At 33.2% G+C, this 8,728-nt stretch overlaps 1 pseudogene; it reads left to right on the plus strand.

Moving 5' to 3' along the window:
- The first annotated feature begins 5,252 nt into the window (after nucleotides 1–5,252).
- On the plus strand, nucleotides 5,253–6,898 carry LOC110640173 (receptor-like protein kinase 7; annotated as a pseudogene).
- Nucleotides 6,899–8,728: the final 1,830 nt, after the last annotated feature.

An 8,728-nucleotide genomic window follows, 5' to 3' on the forward strand; every position in this document is an offset into this window, starting at 1 on the left:
AGGGGCAGATGAAGTTCTACAAGGACAAATTGACGGAGTAAGCCCATGTTCTTGAAGAGGTTCGAGCACTCCGAGCCGCCGATGTTGCTCGCCTCACTGACGAACTCAAGGCAAAAGAAGAAGAGGCAGTGACAAGGGAGGCCGGTGCTTATGTGAACGCCCATGGGGATCTCTTGGCCGAGCTCAAGTAGCGTTATCCCGAAGAGGACTTTTCCTGGATGATAGACCTGGCTCCGCAAGACGAAGAGGATAGCGAGGAGGAGGCCGAAGGTGATAGAGGGGGTGAACAAAATGTAGAACAGGCTGGGGGTGATCCTCCAGCCGAATGACTTGTATAAATTTTTAATTTGAAATGAAATGAAGTTCCCCTTTTTTTAATGACTGAATGAGATCGGAAAGTATCTAAGTTGCATGAGCACCTGATTGTCTGAACATATTAGAACAACTTGAAAGCAATTATTAACCTATGTATGAGAGATCGGTAAAACTTTGTAGACATGAGATCGGCCTAAATCGAGAACAAACACTGAACGAAACTTAAGATTATTAAAACTGGAAACCTGATCTGAATACTTAAGATCGGAAGCACCGTTAAGCCGGATTAAAACTTTAACTTTATTGAACAACTATCCACAATATTTATGAATGGGGAATCGAATGGCATGAAGAGTTAATGTTGGTTCAATTTCGTTTGACAAGAGAGATCGGAAATGTGATTGACCGGCCGAAAAACTTGGTAATTGATTTGAGAGATCGGATAGGATTTAAATGATATGGAGACTTAGCACTAATTTGATTCCTTTTGAAGAGAGATCGAAAATGTGATTAACTGGCAAAGAGAGGCTTGGTGCTGGGGATCGGTTTCAAAGTTTATTGATTCTGGGGATCGGCCAAAATATGGTGTCAACATTAAGTAATCCTCATAAAATTAATAATTGCTTGAAGAAAAGGAAGTAGTTAAGCTGATCAACAATTTATGAAGAATAAATCATTTAATCCATCCTATTGTTTCCTTAGGTTATTATTGAAAATTTGGATCATAATGAATAAAACCTAATTGCTACTCATGTTCAATCTTACACAATAATTACGGATTATGAAGATGAACTAGCAATTGATCAAATCAAACAATTAACTAATAGGCCTTTTTAGCAAATCATTCAACAAATCAAATACAATTAAATCAAAAAACAAAAGATATTAAAAAAGACATAAGTTAAATTAAGAACTTAGTCTCACAAATCACACATAAGAACTTGAATCCCCTGAACTGAATTAAAAACTTAGCCACTCATGTTCATGGCTTACAGAAAAAATAAAGAAAAATTAAAAAAGAAATCTAAAAAGAGAATGGAGAACGAAGGTCTTCTATGGAGAACGAAAGTCTAGATTGGGATGTTCTTAGCTGCTGCCCAAAGATGTATTTATAATCAAAAACCTAATCCCAAAGATAGGAACCAGACTATGAAAAGTTTTGAAATTCAAAATGCAAATTTTTCAACTTGCATTCACTTCTCTAGAATCAAGGCTGATTTTCAGCAACTTTCTTTCCGAATCTGCTACTGGCCTCTTCAAGAAAGTTGTATCCCTATTTCTTAGCTTTCCAACAAGTACTAATTCGCCCAAATCTGAGGTCTACAGCCCATGTTATGGCCCAAAAATAGAGACTGGTGCAGACAAATAGTCCAGCCCATAGTGACTACTTCATTACCGTTTTTGACAATTAAAATGGCCTCATCTCGCGTCCAGCCCTTCATAGAAGTTGTAGAGGTGGATCTTAAGGTTCAATTGGGCTTAGGCTCACTTCATTTGGACATCCAAAACCCTAGATACAAAATAAATACTGAAACTGGTTGTGACACATCAAGTCTGGGCTTTTTCAATAGATCCATAGCTCATTTTGTCAACCTTAGAGACTGATTTAGGCTTTGGTCCCTCTTTATCTTTGGAAGTGCTCTCTCTTAGCTTTTCAATGGGTTAAACAGCACTCAATTTGGAGACCCACAACTTTAGAAACACCTAAAAAAATACAACAAAGATCAAATGCTGAAAATTTCTCCATTTAACACAATTATTCCACAACTATCTAAAAATATGCCTAAATGATAAATATATTTTAACCAATTGAATTAAAAATAAAAACACACTAAAAACACTAAATATGATGAGAATAAAATTAATAAATTATGCACTTATTACATATTTAATATTGACTATAAGAGAGGAGGTCATTATCTAGCTAATTTAACTAAATTATATATATATATATATATATATATATATATATATATATATATATATATATATATATATATATATTCTTTCCATATTATGAAGAAAAAAAATTATTGAAGAGTAATACTAAAAACCATATCAATAACCTTTATATACATAAATTAATTTATTTTGATTTTGTTCATATGTCAAGTTTTATCTTGTCTTTTATGGAATTGTGAATGCAATTATTAAACTTGGTTGGTGGATGGTCAATTTGGAAAGAAATTCCTTATCAAAACATGTGATATAGAATCTTGATTCTAGCTACATCTACCTTCCCTCTTCCCTCTATTCAATATTATAATGCATGGCAGTTGACCAATACTCAAATTAAGATTTTAATTAAAATAAATAAACAAATAGATAAATAATATTTATCCTGTTTTGCTAATTTGTTGATAGATTTTATCTTTAATAGATTTTTTCTTTTTTTTTTCTTCCCCTCTATTCTTACCATTTCAATAAATCAGTTACCCTCTATCCCAAACATTCCAGTGTTAATATCCGTTCCACGGGGAATAACAACCTTCCAAACAAATTTTTAGGTGAAATTATTTGCATTGCACTAATTAATACCTAATTAATAATTACACTTTGGCCTGCAGGCAGTATCCTACCACACAACCATTCTTGGTCAGTAACAAATTTAATATATAATAAATTAGTCTTAGTATTTTGAGAAAGCTAAGCTTAAATCCAAGAATTATAAAACTTTCCTACTTAATTAACCCCAAATAGAATTTTTTTTTTAAATAAATTTGAAAAAATTTGAGACTTGTATATAAAATAAAAATCTTTTAATTCATGTAAGATGAATAGGTAGCTAGGCATTTTCAAAAGACAAAATGGTTACTCACTCATGCAATGTTGCAGGGTCAATTCTCAACATCTGTCCCTCATGGAGAATTTGGCATAGTAACATCTTGAATCTAAAAGAATTGTGAGAGCACTCAACAATAATCTATTCCATAAAAGTTATGATTTCCAATCTAATTGATAGCTAAAGAATAAGTCAGATGCGAGACACTAACAAGAGTTTTCATGAACAAAAATCAAATCTAAAAATGATAGAACTAATGAAATCTAGAAAAGAAAGAAAGGATTTGAGTGGCTAAAATTTGTAATTATTTTTAGGATTTCATATATGGTTTTATTAACCAATTAAAACAACATATGTTTGGTGTTACCTAAGCACATACACAAGAAAAGCCAGGCATTATGTATCATCTTCACCACTTTAAATAATATTGACAATGATGGGTGTCAAATCCACCAGAAATTAAATTAACTGAAATTACCAGTAATGAAATATTTTCTGCAGTAAGTGGTAAATCCAAGTCAAACCCTAGAGACTGAATTACTAAAATTCGTGCACTTGTGTGTAATGGAAAACGAAAGAAACAAAGATTGGGAGGGGAGGGGGGTTGCAACACAAAATCAGAAGAAATCAGAAATTCAAGAACTAAATATGAAAATCTCAATTTAAACAAACTTCAGTCCAAGGTAATTCGTATTCCAATGCATTGATTTGATCATAGACAAAAGAAATACAATTATCTCTTATTGAATACTTAACGTAGATTTACCAAATAGCGAGGTAAACCCCTGACTTCCCTATACTCATCAAATCGAGCCCAGTACTCTTATTGACTCTAATTATTAACTGAGTTAGTATTAAGCAATCCTCATCAAATTAATAACTGCTTTAAGAAAAGGAAGTAGTTAAGCTGAACAATAATTTATGAAGCATAAATCATTTAATCCACCCTATTGTTTCCTTAGGTTATTATCAAAATTGGGATCATAATCAATAAAACCTAATTGCTACTCATGCTCAATCTTACATAATAATTACAGATTATGAAGATGAACTAGCAATTGATCACATCAAACAATTAACTAATAAGCCTTTTTAGCAAATCATTTAATAGATCAAAGACAATAAAATCAGAAAACAATAGATATTCAAAAAGACATAAATTAAATTAAGAACCTGGTCTCACAAATCAAGCAAAAGAACTTAAATCCCTTGAACTGAATTAAAAACTTAGCCACTCATGTTCATGACTTATAGAAAAATAAAGAAAGATAAAGAAGAAATCTAAAAAGAGAATGGAGAACGAATGTCTTCTATGGAGAAAGAAGGTCTGAATTAAGATGCCCTTAGCTGCTGTCTAAAGACGTATTTATAATAAAAAACCTAATCCCAAATATAGGAACCAAACTAAGAAAAATTTTAAAATTCAAAAGGCAGATTTTCAGCCTGCATTCACGTCTCTAGAAATCAAGGCTGATTTTTAGTGACTTTCTTTTTGAATCTACCTCTGCGCTCTTCAGGAAAGTTGTAGCCCTATTCCTTAGCTTTCCAACGGGTACTAATTTGCCAAAATCCGAGGTCTACAGCCCAAGTTATGGCCCAAAAACTAGGACTAGTTCAAACAAATGGTCTAGCCTATAGTGACGACTTTATTGCCATTTTTGACAATTGAAATGGCCTCATCTTGCATCCAGCCCTTCATAGAAGTTGTAGAGGTGGTTCTTAAGGTTCAATTGGACTTGGGCTTGCTTCATTTGGACATCTGAAACTCCAAATATAAAATAAATACTGAAACTAGTCGTGACAAATCAAGTCTGGGCTTTTGCAATAGATCCATAGCTCATTTTGTCAACCTTAGAGACTGATTTGGGCTTTGGTCCCTCTTTATCTTTTGGAGTGCTCTATCTTAGCTTTTCAATGGATTAAACAACACTCAATTTGGAAACCCACAACTTTAGAAACACCTAAAAAATACAATAAATGTCAAATGCTGAAAATTTCTCCATTTAACACAATTATTCCACAACTATATAAAAATATGCCTAAATGATAAATATATTATAACCAACTGAATTAAACATAAAAACACACTAAAAACAGTAAATGTGATGGGAGTAAAATTAATAAATTATGAACTTATCAGACAATAAGGGATAAAATGCAAATGAATGAATTGAACTCCTTGAATTTATCCAATAATAAACTTTCTGGTCAAATTCCAATTAGTTTATCATCTCTGAGGCTAAGCAATCTTGATCTATCAAATAACCAACTGACTGGTCCCATAGCTCAATCTTTATCCCTTGAGGTCTTTCGCGAAGGCTTTGATGGAAACCCAGGTTTATGTAGCAATAATTTTAGGAATATTCGATCTTGTTCAGCCACTCATAGCAATTCCAATCACCTTCGAGTACTTCTATCTTGTTTAATAGCCGGACTGCTAGTTTTGGTCATTTCTATTGGTTGGTTATTGTTCACGAAGCTAAGACTAAATAATCTTGATCATCCATTGAAGCAGAGTTTTTGGGATATGAAATCATTTAGAGTACTAAGTTTTAGTGAAAAAGACATCATTGATGCTATTAAATTTTAGAAAAGGAGGATCAAGAAATGTGTACAAAGTTGTCCTTGGTAATGGCAATGAACTGGCTATGAAACACATTTTGACATCAAATAGCAGTACTGATTGGAAAAGTTTATGGAGCAGCTCAACCATGCTGACTAAAAGGGACTTCAGATCAATAGAATTTGATGTAGGAGTGGCCACATTGAGTGTTGTGAGGCATGCAAATGTGGTGAAGCTACACTGTAGCATCATAAGTGAGGACAACAATCTACTGGTTTATGAGTATTTACCTAATGGAAGCTTGTGGGATTAGCTACATTCTTGTAACGAGATCAAGATGGGGTGGGAGTTAAGGTATGCAATTGTAGTTGGGGCTGCAAAGGGACTGGAGTGCGTGCATCATGGGTTTGATAGACCTATGATTCACAGAGATGTGAAGTCAAGTAATATTTTGTTGGATAAGGAGTGGAAGCCAAGGATTGTTGATTTTGGACTTGCAAACATTGTTCAAGCTGGTGGTGGAGATTGGAGTCATATCAATGCTGGAACTCATGGTTACATGGCTCCTCGTAAAATCCTCTTCTCCTGTCATTTACTTTTTAGCTTTTCTCTTATGTTCTTTAAGTATGGCCAACTCAACTAGATTAAATGTTACCATCTTTTACTTAAAACAGACTTAGATTAGGATTTAAATGCTTGCCTAGCTAGTCACATTCTGCAGTCCAAATTAGTGTAATTTACTGTACATAATCCAAATTGTCATGTTTTCCTATAGATAATTTTTGGGAACTTACTGCATATTTCGACTATTTTCTAAACTATGGAATGCAGAATATGCCTACACATGCAAGGTAAATGAAAAGAGTGATGTGTATAGTTTTGGAGTAGTCCTAATGGAGTTGGTCATAGGAAAAAGGCAAGTAGAACTAGAATTTGGAGAAAACAAAGACATAATGTACTGGGTTTGCAGCAAAATGACAAGCAAAAAGAATGCATTTGATTTAGTGGACTCAAACATCTTAGAGAACCTGAGGGAGGATGCCATCAAAGTTCTGCGAATCGCTATGCACTGCATAGCAAAAATCCCATCTTTATGACCATCAATGAGAATGGTAGTTCAAATGCTGAAAGTGCCTGAACCACATAAACTTACAAATGTCGTTGTGGTCAAGAAAGAAGGTGGAGCTAGTTTGGATGAGAAATTGAAGACTACCAGCATATTTGATCTCAATACTTGAAATTTTCTTTTGAAGCTTATTCACTTGCAGTAATGAGCATGTAATTTTTAGTTTAGTAGTTTACTAATATTATAGAACTCAGCCTGTGAAATTTGCAATAGAACTTTAGATTTCTAGGTAAGAGAAAAAGCTTAAGCATTTAAAAGAACAAGGATATGTATTATTTAGATCTCATCTTTTTGTATTGAAGTTACTTATACTGACATTTTGCCTTGTAAATGTAATATGTGTTCTTCAGGAAGCAATGCCCTTAGCAATTGTCGATGTGAATATGTTGGTTTAATTTCATTTATGATTTAATTATTATGCGAACCTGAGGTAGAGTTGGAATATGAGACAAATGGAGAATCCAAACCATAACCATTTTTCTAACGAAGAAAAGATTATACATCAAGTCATGAATTAATTAATATTCATATATAATGCATGCAAAGCACATTGGAAGTAGAAAATTTCAAAGTCTAACAGCCTTAGAGGTTGATTTAAATATGCAATATTTAAGAAAACAATAGGCTGATTAAGGTGTTCAGCAAAAGTATTAAATGTACCCGATGAACTGGAAACATGATGAATGAAAATACTAGTCTTTGCCCAAAACGCAAAACCAGATTTATCCCTTATTGGCACTGCCAAAAATCTCTAGTATCATTGGGATTAAAATTGCGTATCCTTAATGCTAAAAAGAGCAGTTAATAATGCAGAGCACAAACAAAACCAGCAGTTAGAGGTACACAGCGTGGAATCCTAGTGTTGATCCTGCAGTAAATAATTAATATAATTCTCATATGAAGTTACCTTGCTACTACCAAATAAATTTAAAATGTTTAATTCAATCATTCAATATTAATCAATTTTAATTTCTAACTCTCCCTCTCCTTCTCAGGCTCTCTCTTTATCTTCCTCTTCTTCTTCACTTTCTCCCCTTTTTTCTATTCTCCCCCTTTTCCTCTTAACAACCCCATATACCCTTCCTAAGACTTGACGTGCTAGGTGATCATAACCTAAATCTTTACATACAACTAAGAACCAAGACATAACATCTAGGAGAAATCCTCATTAAACATCAAATGAACAATTCCAACCAATAAAGATAGAAAATTTACTGTAAACAGATGAAGAAACTAACACGTAAATCAACAAGATCCAACAGTCCAACAAGACCCAACAACCAAGAAGAGCATAAAAAACCTCTAAGAATTGCATACCACATAAATCACAACAGGAAATAATTAAAGTGCCTAGCTGAATGCATGAAAGAACACCATAAAATAAAATCAAGTTCTTCCATTAGAACACGCAAGAGAAAGTTTTTCCCTCAAAAATAGAATCAATTACATGGTCTGAATCAAAACTTACTAAACAAATTTAGCATCAAAAGGAACTCAACAATTGGAATGGGAATTGTAAATGTAAAACATTCCTATTGAAGAAACACCCACACAATAATACTTCCCAATCCACGCTTGGCAACAAAGTGAAAGCTTTCAAAACTAGGTTGCGAGAATCTGGAACACTCAATTTTGAATGGAACCCTAAGGACCAATTAACTCTACTCTTATACAACCCTATGAAACACGTATGTTAAGGTTACAACATTAGGGAGAAATCGGTTTTGTATGGAAGTTACAAATTGGAAGGAATTAGGAAACCTTAGAGACAAAAGAAAAAACCCGCTGGAGGGAAACCAAATTCTAAAAGGGAAAACTATAATTAATCAAGAAGGGAAAAAATTTTTCCTTATAAAAGACTTTTAAAAATTGAGAAAATAAATCAATAAAAAAAGTTTATATGTAACGACCAAATTTTATTGTTTAACTAGGGAATTTTGTA

This window comes from Hevea brasiliensis, chromosome 7 (assembly GCF_030052815.1).
Source record: "Hevea brasiliensis isolate MT/VB/25A 57/8 chromosome 7, ASM3005281v1, whole genome shotgun sequence".
NCBI lineage: Eukaryota > Viridiplantae > Streptophyta > Magnoliopsida > Malpighiales > Euphorbiaceae > Hevea > Hevea brasiliensis.